We start from the raw sequence: 13,929 nt of genomic DNA, 5'->3' as shown, positions 1-13,929 counted from the left end.
AAATACTGGTTTGTTAACAGAATCCATTAAAGGATTATTCCACTTTCTTAAAAAAATCCTGATAATTTACTCACCCCATGTCTAGGGCCCTATAATTTCAGCATTCACGGAATCGCGGACGGAATCGCGGAATTGGCAAATTAACACGGAATCTAGCGTTAACGCGGAATTTCGCGGAATTTCACATATTTTGAATAAAATTCTGTTTTTGTGTGGGAGAAGAACGTATTTCTGGGGGAAATGCATACTGGGGGAAGTAAATCTGGGCGACATTAAGTAATCGTGTTATGCCGTTTTTCCCAAAACATTTACATTTTAATCATTAACATTAAAGGCACACTCTTTTTATGAGTAAAATAACAGTAAAGGGTAAAAAAATGTAAGTGCCAAAAATTAAAACGGATAAAACGGAATTTGCAAAAATTAAAACGGACAAAACGGAATTTGGGAAAAAAATAAAACGGAATTTGGGAAAAAATAAAACGGATTTTATAGGGCCCTACATGTCATCCAAAATGTTTATGTCTTTCTTTGTTTAGTCTGGAAGAAATTAAGTTTTAAAGAAAAAATGACCATGATTTTTCTCAATTTAATAGACTTTATTGGACCTCAACAGTTTACAATTTCAATGCAGTTTAAAATTGCTGTTTCAACGCAGCTTCAAAGGGCCTCAAACAATCCCAACCGAGGCATATGGGTCTTATCTAGCAAAATGATTGTCATTTTTGGCAAGAAAAATAAAAAATACCTACTTTTAAACCACAACTGTGTGACGCACCAATGCAACCTCACGTAATGCGTAATGACGTCGAAAGGTCACGCGTTACATATGTGAAACGTACATTTGCATACCATTTTAAACAATAAACTGACACAAAAATTAGTAATAAACTGACACAAAAATTAGTATCATTCCACACACAACAATGTTGGAACGGTCCCCTTTTTCCGCATTTGTAAACACTGGGGCGGTAGTTTCGCATACGTCATCCGTGACCTTACGCATAACGTGAGTTCGCGTTGGCACATCACGCGGCTAGTGCAAGATGAGAAGTTGTGGTTTAAAAGTATAATTTTATTTTTCTGGCTGAAAATGACAATCGTTTTGCTAGATAAGACCCTTATGCCTCGGTTAGGATTTTTAAGAGCCATTTGAAGCTGCGTTGAACAGCAATTTTAAACTGCATTTAAACAGTAAAGTGTTGGGGTCCAATAAAGTCAATTAAATTGAGAAAAACCATGGACATTTTTCTGAAAAACATAATTTCTTCTCGACTGAACAAAGAAAGACATCAACATTTTGGAAGACATGGGGGTGAGTAAATTATAGGGATTTTTTTAAAGAAAGTAAGTGTCTGATAAAAAAAAATACTTATTTACGATAAAACATACCAGATGCACTTAGAGGGTTTTGCATCTGTGTCTTTCAAATGTTTACGGTATTTCTGTCATGGTCATGTATTACAGCCCCCCCCCAAAAAAAATACAAGATGCAGTCAATTTTCAAGTACTCGTTAAGATACATACATGGATAACAAACATATTGTTCCAGTAGATGTTTGAATTAATGTGCAAGGTCATCTTATTATGGTTAGATTATTATAGTTAGATTTTTAGCAAATTAATTTAAGAATTTTCTTAATTTGTATCTTAGGTATTAAAGTAATTCAGAATACTGTTCATGCTTATGTTCATGTTCAAACAGCATTCATGCAGCTCAATTGGTAGAGCATCACGTTAGCAGTGAAACAAGTTTATGGGTTCTATCCTGTAGAACACACTTATAAAATGTATACCTTGTAATACACAGTACGTCACACTAGATAAAAGCGTCTGCCAAGTGCAACATAATGTAATGTTCATAATAATGCATATCCTGTACTTGAAATGATTTATTTAAGTACAGTTTAACAACACAATGCACAGCCAGTTACAAGAATAAAATTGTTGAAATAGCTCACCCAAAAAAAAAAAACATATAGCTCGTGAACTATTCTAAAAAATTAATAAATAAATTATTTAGTTAAATTAGTTAATTAATAAATATTACATATTAATTACATTTTTATATTATTATTTTCACAAATGGCTATTCATTTTATTGTATTTTCCTGGAAAACCCTCTACATGCAAAATTCTCAACTTTAATTTTTTTTCCAGTCAGTCTTTGCAGTCCTTATACGGTCAATATTCTAATATATTTGGTAAACTTTATTTAAAGGTGGTGTGTGTGTACATTTTAGGGGCATCTAGTGGTGAGATTTGCAACCAACAGTTCCCCCGTCAATTCCAAACAAAACTTCATAGCCGGCACAGAACAAACATCTGAGACAATGCAGTGACAAAATGCCCTTTGTAAAACAGTTTGTCCATTTAGGGCTACTGTAGAAACATGACAGCGACTTTCATGTAGGGGGCCTTGAGGTGTACGATACAGTTCATTTTGTAAGGTCTTCATATACCACTGATAATATAGTTATGCATTTTATATTGGATTTATGTCAAGAGATCCTTGACCTAATGCAGTGGTTTTCAAACTGGGGGCGGGGCCCCCAGGGGGGCCGTGAGATGGTGCCAGGGGGGCCCCAGTTTTATGACATTTTATAAAATACATTTATTTATTATGAATTCTGTGTAATTAAACCTAAAAAATAATAAGCCAACTAACCAACAGCACTACTAGGCATAATTTAATATGTTTTGTTTAATTAAAATATTACATTTTAAAACTGTTTGTGTCATAAATTTTCTTTCGGGGGGGGGGGCGCAAAAAAATGCACTGTACACAAGCACGCTGAAAAAGTTTGGGAACCACTGACCTAATGTACATGTGCCATTGTTCATCTAATCCTTTTTTTCGTGCACTTAGAGCACTTTGCTAAAAAATTTGCTGTGACGTGTAACGGATTCTGACAAAAACCTGTACTTCAGAATGGCCTAAGGCCACAGTAAGCTTCTCATCCATGTGCATCTGAGCTCTTCATATATAAAAAAATACGTATCATGTGCAATTATGTGAACAACACATCTGCCGGACTCCATGGTAAAGCAAATAAAACTGTTAATGACCCAGTCATTTCATTTACTAAAATTAAAATATGACCAGAGAACACACACACACACACACTTGCTCCCCCACATGGCAAGAAAAGCATAAGCTCCATTAATACAAGCCTCATTGTAATGCCACGACAGTTTCTTGGCTGCTGTTTCAGCATGCTTGACAGTCGTGGTCACCCCATACCAGACCTCACCTATACTCGGGGCGAAGATAAACCCTGTATGATTGATTGGAGTAGCTTTATATTCATTCATTAGCCAAGGCCCTGTCAGACAAGCCCTAGCAGGTACCTTCATCTTAGTGTGGTCTCAGGCTCAGAACTCGGAGCTTATTAAAGACATTTTAGACACTAATATTGCAGGGATTAGGGATATCCTATCTCTTTTGTTCCTCTGACAAAAAGTATAGTTTTTGTCTCTCTCTCTCTCTCTCTCTCTCTCTCTCTCTCTCTCTTTCTCTCTCTCTCTCTCCCCCTCTCTCTCTCTCTCGCTCTCTCTCTCTTTTTCAATCTCGTTTACTCACTTCCTTGTCCATGACCACCCTTAAGGTTCAGTCCCGGCCCCACCAGTCTTTACTTCTCCTTTTGACACTATTTTGGTCCCTGTCATTTACTCTTTCCTCCAAATGTCCTTTTCCTTCTACCCTTGGAAGACAGGTTTAGTAATACAGTTTGAGCGGTGTGAAAAGGATCTATCGTCATGCACATTATTACACTTTTATCCTTGTCTCCACAGCATTATTTCTAACTCTCTCTCCCCTGCGCTCTTAATGCGATGCGGATACCCTGGAGCGAATGAGTCTTTCCGCTGCACCCAATCCGGTGACGGAAGAGGTTGGAGGTGGATCTCCAATGTTGCAGTTCTGACATATCCCAGCTCAACGCAGGTCTACCTCTGCCTCCTCATTTCTCATTTTCCTCGTACTGTCGGATAATGTCGCTACAAGATGGCATTTTGAGGATCTCAGAGTTGCGATGTGTCGACTCCATCTGTCTGATCCCATGGCCATGTGCAGGTGGAAAGACAGAAGGCCATGGACTGTGAGGAGGAAACCAACCTGTGGGTCTGATGTTGACATTTCTCAAACTCACAGGACAGGTGGTGCGGCCCGATCCAATGCTCTGTTTATGCGAGACAGGAGCAAGAGTGAGGCGCTAACCTGCTTCTCACAGTTATAGACTGCTGAGATGCTCAACGGCTTTTGGTCTGTCGGCCATCAGAACTGGCAAACAGCCCTAACACAGTTGGAGATGTCACTTTATCTTTATACTAGGGTACAGAAAATTATCGTTGATTCATTTAAAACATCATTTGCTAATTAATTGATTAAATTATACATTAATATTTAAAGAAAATCAGCCTAATTATATATTTAATATTTTTTGACATTTGCACAATTGTTAGATGCAAAGCGACTAACATTGCTTTACAAGGCACATATTTTATCTTAATGTTTGATCCCTGGGGGTTGGACCCATGACACAATGCTCTACAAATTGAGCTATAAAAACACTAAATAAACATAAAAATAGATTATTGAAAACACAATCAACAAAAAGTGCTTATTACGTCACTGAACATAAATTGCCACAGACCAACTTTTAAAACATATGTGACCCTGGACCACAAAAACGTCATAAGGGTCCACTTTCAATTGAGATTTTACATCATCTGAAATCTGAATAAATACATTTTACATTGATGTATGGCAGTGGTCTTCACAATTTTTTTCCTGAGAGCCACATTGATAGGTCAGAGTTAACAGAAGAGCCGCCTTTACTGCAAAGTATCAAAAATTACATCCAGTCATAAATAGCTTCTTATCAATCTGTCAGTCTGTTGCAATAAATTGCAATAAATATGAGGGCAAATCATTCTTTATTATTTACCAGTCAAAATTCTTACTGTGATGCTAGTTCAACGATTTGAGCGAGTAGATTACATCGCAGTCAATGCAAAGACGCGATCAGACGGGTCCTTGTGTGGGCCGATGCGAATGACGCGATATTGGCGACGCGTTTGCCGTGAAAACACACGCTATTCGCCTCAAACGCGTCTTTGCCCAAGTTGAAAATATTTATCTTGAGCGAAAAATTAGCATGACACGAAGTTAAATCCCATGAGTAATCTAGAGCGAGTAACGGGATGCCCCGTGTTTGGTGTGTACATAGCATTACCGTGGGTTCACACCAGCTGCGTTTGAGGCGTCAAATTCGCGTCTACCGTGTCTAGTTTGCCACTTGAACATTTTGAGTTTACTCGCTTCATTCACGCTTGAAAGATGCACGTGAAATTCTAGTTCTCGAGACATTCACTGGGAAATTTGCGTCATGGGAGGGGCTTCTGTGATTCCTCTCGCTTTCTGTAATCACGACACTACTAGATCAAACTCCTGATTGGTTAACGTGGCGCGTTTTTCCATCAAATAAAATTTTTTCAACACGCGCATTTCCCGTGGCAACGCTTAATTCGCCCAAACTAGATGCACGAATGAGGCGGAACCGCATCTTATGCGCCACGCTTAATGCCTCATTTGCGCCGTGAGACCTCCAGACCCACGTCAACGTGTCTTTACATTGACTTAACATTAAAATCACTCGTGCTTGACGCCTCTACCGCGGCTGGTCTGAATGCAGCATTATAATATGCATATGCAATGCCCCCCAAAATCCTAGGGGGCCATCTTTCTTAATTTTATGCGGCGCTGCACAGAACGATTGGTGAGTGATATTAGTTTGCTGCTAGGGCAATTCGAAAGCATAACAAGCAGTCTGATCTCACGATACTTTGATGTCATATGACAATCGCTTTGTGCAATTTCTGCATACGATTGAACACGCTTAACGCTGTGCGTCTTGATATAACGGGTATGGTTTTCTAACAAAGTTAGCGTCTGGAGCAGAAAAGACAGAAAAAGTGCATGGATTCATGATCATATCACTGTATTATTTACTGCCATGCGAGCCACAAATTAAAGCTTGCCGAGCTGCATGCGGCTCTCTAGTCATGCAATCAAGAACACTTATGTATGGTTTGTTAGGATAAGACAATATACAACTGGGATTGGTCGAAATACAACTATTTAAAAATCTGGAATCTGATGCTGGAATAAGATCTAAATATTGAGAAAATCGTGTTTAAAATGGTCCAAATGAAGTCCTTAGCTACACTAATAATAAATACATTTGATATATGTACAGAAGGGGATTAACTTTATGGAACACGATATTTACTTAATATCTCAATGATTTGGGGCATAACAATATCAATAATACACATAAAATGTATTTTTGGCAATTGCTACAAATATACTCGTGCTTCTTATGACTGGTTTTGTGGTCCAGGGTCACATATTTTTAATTGTTTACTAAAATAACAAATTACATTGATGGCTTTACTTTAAATACAATTCCAGTACAGGGAGGGGAATGTTCTTAGCACATTATTTTTTGACCTGTAAAGGGAACCATTTTCCCTTTGAAGCCTCAGTTTCAGTCTTCCCCAAAGTTTTTTTTTATTTGGTCTCAAAGGGTTTGGAAGTAAGTTTCTTTCCCTAATAGTGAGTCTTTGAGTCCTTTCCAAAGTGCTAAGACCACATGTGACAGCACTACGTCCCTCTTGAGGAAAGACAGGCCTGATGTAGCCATCCCTCCTTATGGCAAGCACTTGCCAATGCCGTGTTTATTAGCATTAAAAACTCTCCAACTTCACAGCCAAAGATTAGTGGCTTTTTTCCAGGTATTCCTCCTTCTTGTCCATATGGAAACATTTAGCTTCATCCCAGAATTCTCCCTCCTCTCAACCATATTCTCATATCCCTTTATAGATTACGGGCATGGTGACTTCAAAATGGCTTCAAATCCAAGCACCCGCATTGTAGCTGGAATGTCTGGCTGTCTGTGGGTGTCTGATGGGCAGGCAGACTCATCGTGTGATGAACTGAGAAGAGAGACTTCTAAAAGAGATTTAGAAATAATGTACTGGCCACTAAGCACTGGGTCTACGCAGTATTCTTTGGTTTATACCTTATATTCTATAAAATATGTTTTCTTTTTCGCTAGTTAGTGTTGTAAGACTTTACATGAAAATCTGCATTTCCATTAAAGGGATAGTTCACCCAAAAATGAAAATTCTGTCATTTACTCACTCTCATGTTATTACAAACCTGTATAATTTTCTTTGTTCTGATGATAACCAAACCGTATATGAGACTCATTCACATCTTTAGTATTCTTTTATCCCACTAGGGATTTGAATAGGGCTTGTGATTGGTTTGGTTAGAACTACACTGATGTCCTGAGAATGAGAATGCGCATATACACTCACCTAAATGATTATTAGGAACACCATACTAATACTGTGTTTGACCCCCTTTCGCCTATAGAACTTCCTTAATTCTACGTGGCATTCATTCAACAAGGTGCTGAAAGCATTTTTTAGAAATGTTGGCCCATATTGATAGGATAGCATCTTGCAGTTGATGGAGATTTGTGGGATGCACATCCAGGGCATGGAGCTCCCGTTCCATCACATCCCAAAGATGCTCTATTGGTTTGAGATCTGGTGACTGGTGGCCATTTTAGTACAGTGAACTCATTGTCATGTTCAAGAAACCAGTTGAATTTTTTTTTTGCCATTTGTGACATGGTGCATTATCCTGCTGGAAGTAGCCATCAGAGGGTAGGTACATGGTGGTCATAAAGGGATGGACATGGTCAGAAACTATGCTCAGGTAGGCCGTGGCATTTAAACAATGCCTAATTGGCACTAAGAGGCCTAAAGTGTGCCAAGAAAAAAATCCCCTCCACCATTACACCACCACCAGCAGCCTGCACAGTGGAAACAAGGCATGATGGATCCATGTTCTCATTCTGTTTACGCCAAATTCTGACTCTACCATCTTAATGTCTCAACAGAAATCAGTCTTCAACTGTCCAATTTTGGTGAGCTTGTGCAAATTGTAGCTTCTTTTTCCTATTTGTAGTGGAGATGAGTGGTATCCGGTGGGGTCTTCTGCTGTTATAGTCCATCCGCCTCAAGGTTGTGCGTGTTGTGGCTTCACAAATGCTTTGCTGCATACCTCTGATGTAACGAGTGGTTATTTCAGTCAAAAATTGCTCTTCTATCAGCTTGATCATTCGGCCCATTATCCTCTGATCTCTAGCATCAACAAGGCATTTTCGCCCACAGGACTGCCACATACTGGATGTTTTCCCCTTTACAGTAACTGAGCAGATTGTGATATACTCAGCCGGCCCGTTTGGCACCAACAACCATGCCATGCTCAAAATTGCTTAAATCCCCTTTCCCATTCTGACATTCAGTTTGGAGTTCAGGAGATTGTCTTGACCAAGACCACACCCCTAAATGCATTGAAGCAACTGCAATGTGATTGGTTGATTACATAGTTGCATTAATGAGAAATTAAATAGGTGTTCCTAACAATCCTTTAGGTGAGTGTATGTGCCAACACGTGCATGCCTGTGTGTGTGCGTGCATGCGTGCCTGCCTGCATGTGTGCGTGCTTCTGTAGCTCAGTGTTAGAGTGTTGTGTTAGCAGCGCAAACGGTTGTGGGTTCAATCCCTGGAAACACACAAAAACCAAAAAGTATACCAGTGCAATGCACTGCCAAGAGTACAGTTTTACAAATAGTAGGCAAGATTGACTGATATGAAGATGCTTTAATAAAACATAGTTTTGGTTTATTTTAGATGCTTTTAGTCACAACATAATTCCCATTATTCTGTAGTTTTGATAAAAATATAAAAAGAATAAGTGTTTCTAATATGTGACCCTGCCTGTGAATTCCTTAAAACAAAATCTGATTTAATGTTTTCTACATAAATTCATCCAACATAATGTAAAGAACATTCTGTGAAAACATAACCTTGATATCTTTAATATTGACTGAGTAAGGTCATTTCAAAGATTAAAATCAATGTGAAATGAATGAGTGACATCAAACTTTGATGTTCTTAATCTCCAAATTAGATTGAGACTGGATTTCACGGACAGGGTCATAGATTGTTTTGTTTTCACACCACAAATCAGACACGTGCAAAACATCTACTGTAACACGTGAACGGCATTGTGACCTTAAATCAGGCGATTTATCTCTTCTTTCCCATTGGGGTTATACGCTGCTTTGGATAAACGTGTTGACAAAACAACTAATTCATCTTCGTATTAATTATAATCTTTAAAGCTTGATTTATCATGTTTGTTTTCCGAATAAGCATTTGCATTCTATCCAATCACAGGGTGCGCTACATTCATTTGAATCACGATTCAGGAAACAGATTCAGAATATTTACATCCAGTCCTCATAGGACATTCCCAAATCTCAGTGAGGAAAGTGTAATGTACAGCATGTAGGGTGGAAGCGCTCCACCACACCCCCTCTACCGGCCGCTTGGGTCCTCTGCACAATGAGTAAGATATATTTGCTCTGAAACCTCACTACATTGGGTGACATTAAATGTTCATCTCTACTGTAAGAAGCCCATTTTGCTGCAGCAATAAAATGTCTCAAGGCCAACTGCAATAAATAACTCACTTACCCTCACCTCAGGCCTATTAATTACCTGGGATGCGCTTTACCACAACTACCTTTCGTGCTGCGTAGCTAATGCTTCCCCTTTGACCAGGACTGGAGCCTCAAATGTCTCCATGGGGATGAGCTCTAATTAATCCTCTGTTACTGTTGTAATGGTGTCTTCCAAAGGGAGAGTACAGCAAAGCTCAGAAATATTATTTCACCAGTACATCGTAAACAACGGTCCATCTCATGGGAAGCAGAGGGGCTGTTGTTGGAGGGCTGAAGGGTGAACAGGCCAAGGCGTTGGGGAAATGCAACACTGACACAGTTGTAGATACATGCTATGAAAAAAATCGCATTGTTTAAGCTGTGTTTAGTGTGATAGCAATGTCACAACTAGGTGAATGGCGACAGAAAACAATCCTTGCAATCTATAGTGAGATCTCCAGGAATGTTATGATTTATGGAAACACCTTTGTAATAATTCAAATCGTAGCATTATGGAAAATAAACATTGCACTTTCAACGCCGGGGTCATGGGTTCAATCCCAAGAATTCAATCCCATAAATTCGACTAGATGGAAGCATCCACAAAATGCATACATGAAAAACAATGCTTTGAGCAGCCACTACGGTCATGTCATGGTCATTACCCAGTGGCATATTTGAATGGGGTATTCTGATTTCTCGTCTCTTCGGCTCAAGACTCGGATTGTCTTTTGGTCTCTTTGTCTGTAAGGGACAAAGGCAGAACATGGCAAATCCTGTCTGTAATTTTCTGTCCATTAAGCACAACAATAGTGAATAAGGCGAATGCTCTCCTGTACTGGCTCTCTGCTTCTCTGAGACCTTGGTGCAAGCCAACATCCAATAACAATCAACAGCTGCGTGTAGGAAACAAACGCCGTTCGCTGTCCTCCGAGCCCCAGAGGAAAAGAATGCATTTACCCTGGCTCGCTGACCTTCAGGAAGAATGCATGGCTCTTCGAAAGAATTATACGCCGTATGCATGAACACCCATCCATACGCTTAAGAATATCATAGCAGTCCCTCACTGTTGTCGAAGCCCTAAAACGGTCTCCAGTGGCTCGGCCAAGGTTAGCGCTGAGAAACCATGAGATAAATAAATAAATAAATACACTTCAGGTGCTTAAACAACACTTATTTAAAATCGATAAAAAACAGACGTTTGGGGGTGATCAAAACTAAACAAGCAAATTAGACAATCTAGAACACATAGTCAATAAATCGTTGTAGAACTACAACGGCAATTAATGTACACCTCTTTAGGAAATAAAGCTTGCGATCACAAGGTCACTATAGGAGGCTAAAGAGATGTAAGATGTGCAAAAGGCCCCCTCGGGAACCCTAAAGGGACATTGATGACCAAAGTGCTGTGGCCGCCTCAACGGGACCACAAACACACAAGTAAAAGTGTCACGCACACACTGTAGCTGTGGACGCGGCATGCGACAAAACGGACAAAACCCTGCATTTGACCGTCTGACTGAGCACGACATGCAGCGGTCACGCACGCACTCACCGTAAACCTCTAGACTCTTTCCAGCAAACCTACACATAGCCCAGCATCCCTCATTTCCCCCGTGAGTACAGGACAGAGGCCCGGGATCACAGAAGGCCCCTGCAGCTGGCAAATAGAAAGAGAGAGAGAGAGCGAAGTAATCCCTAGAGTAGAGGCTTTGGGGCATTATTTTGCTCTGGTGTGTTCAACTTGGCCAGACTGTCTCATGTATAGCCTGAAGCGGCTCGGGTGGGGGGTGTTATCGTAGTCAAATGGGTCTCATGTTCTTTTGAGCATGAAAGATGAAAGAAAAAAGCAACATCTGTGGTGGCCATTTATCGATGAGACGTAAACAAGAGGAGGAGGGAGAGAGAGAGAGAGGGATGGTCGAAAAACAGCGATTCCCAAACTATTTTGTCTTACAGTACGTACCCCAATGTCCTATTAATGGGATGATAAGACACTAAACCAGACATGTGTGGTGTTTAACATTTATACTGGATATCATTTATGCACCATCATTAAAATGATTAGTCACTTGCAAAAAAAAGATCAATACTGTATGGCAACGTATACAGCGCTAGTGTCATAGCAGTATAAATTGCACATAGTACATACATTTTTTTTTTTGCATTCCTTTGGAAACTGCAGAAATATGAAAAAAAATATTTATTAATATTATTTCTGTTTAATTTGTTTAACAATTTAAAATCTCACCCCCGAAGCCTAACACCCAGTTAGGAATTGTTGTTAGTTTAATTTAATATCTTGTGCACTGTCTGGCTTTTTAAATCTATCATTACTGTATTCAAACCTGACACTTTCACATTAAATAAATCACCTGTGGACCCGACAAATCATCTCACCTCACTGAAACAACTCTTAAAGTGCCAAAGTCAAATGGTGAGTGACAAGTTAGCCGCTTTCACAGTCGAAGGTGTTAGCAAATTATGAGGGTCTGTAACAGTGGGCCAGCTGATGGTGTTAAGTGCGCTCAAATGGACTCACTCACGGCCTAATGATGAGACCACAAGCCTGACACAGAAGCCCCGGGGTCTGAAATCACACCATTGCCTTGGATGTTTCAAAAGAAAATAGAGAAATATTCAAAAAAACAGACTGTACTTAAGAGGCTTAAGCGTAAAGAGCCAGAAATATCACAAATGTCTTAACTCAACTCAGATTTGTCGAATCTCCAATTTCTCCAAGTGAATCTCATTAAAGATTTTCATATGACCTCAAAGATTTCTCATCAAATGTATCCAAATCCAGATTATTTTATCCATATAATCTACATTAATTTGACAGCTCCACACTCAGAAACCCCATTCACACTGACCTTTGGTCCCAGAAATACCCATAAAATTGCCAGACAAGCTTCTGTGTGAACGCAAACACGACCCGTAAATCTTCTGGGATTGTTGCCGGAAAGAGGACCTAGTAAGATACACGGAAAACTCTCTGTGTGAACAAGAAGCCGAAACAATGTGTAATGGTGTGTCGTAGAAAAGTTATGGTTCAGCTCTTAAAAACAAGAGATTTACATGCAGATCAACATTCACGACGAGAAATGTCGCAAACTAGACTGAAGCAGTTATCAGGAAATGATAAATGAGATGCATAAACAATGCTGGGCGTGCCGTAATGAGGACGCGTGTGTCATGGCAACATGAAGTTGGTTCAACTCTTTAAAATGAGGGATTTACATGCAGATCAACATTCATGATGAGAAATGTTAGCAAACTGGACTGATGCAGATATCAGGTAAGTTAGCTGGTCCCTTACCCCGCTAAAGCGGAGATCAGTCAGCAGCATAAAAGAATATCACGTCACGCGCTCATTTGAACTTGTAATAAACAAAAATGCCTGCGCGTCATCCCAACAAGCTATATCGTTCAGCTTCTCAAGACGGGGGTTTTAAATGCATATTAACAATCACGATGAGAAATGTTTGCAAACTGGAATAAAGCAGAGATCAGGGAGCTTCAGACGCTGCATAGAAGAAAGTGCAGGACTTTAAACAGATCACGTGTCTTAACAGGACCTTGCAGATTCTGGCAAATCATTGGCAGTGTGAATGAACAAAAAAATCAAACAATCCCGGAAATATCCAAGGTGCATTTTCCGTGTATTTTCCGGAATGTCTGTGTGAAAAGGGCTTTAAAGGATGTTAACTATTTTCTAATTTGTTACTACTTTTATTTCTCCTAAGCAGTTTAAGGAGAAACATCAACATTTTGTCAATATGAACTGCTATATTGAAAATACGAAGTAAAATAGGAGTCTTCCTGGTCCAACTCTCCGCCAGAGAAGCAAAGTTCAAACATAAGAAAGTAAAAGTCACATCATCTTAGATAGCATGAGGTGGGGAGGAAGTGAAAATAACCAGCTTCTCCGCTAGTATGTGTTTGTGTGTGGAAAAAGAGGAGGGGTGTAGGTGAGATGACTGGTGAGTTGACAGTCAAAACAGCAGATTTCACCTATTAAGGCTGCAGGTAGGAGGGCTGAAGGGTGCAATTGATATCATTGTCACCGGCTAATCATAGAAAAGATCAAACGACTCCTCAACGTCTTGTCTAATTTGGAATCTTTTTCTCAATCCCAAGACATAAATATTCCATTTAACTCACTGTTGGAAGCTTTACGTTCAGACTAAAACATTATGTGTGAGTGGCTGCACGGTGTGAGGCAGATATTGTGAGACTCAGAGCATCTGTGCTGCCCCCTCCACGTTACACATGTAGAAACTCATATCGTTAAATTAAGCGCTTGGCTCCGGTCCAGCATAAGACAGCAAGAACAAAGAAT

This window comes from Paramisgurnus dabryanus, chromosome 17, assembly GCF_030506205.2.
Source record: "Paramisgurnus dabryanus chromosome 17, PD_genome_1.1, whole genome shotgun sequence".
In the NCBI taxonomy this organism is placed as follows: Eukaryota; Metazoa; Chordata; class Actinopteri; order Cypriniformes; family Cobitidae; genus Paramisgurnus; species Paramisgurnus dabryanus.
Note: the sequence above shows the minus strand (reverse complement) of the source record.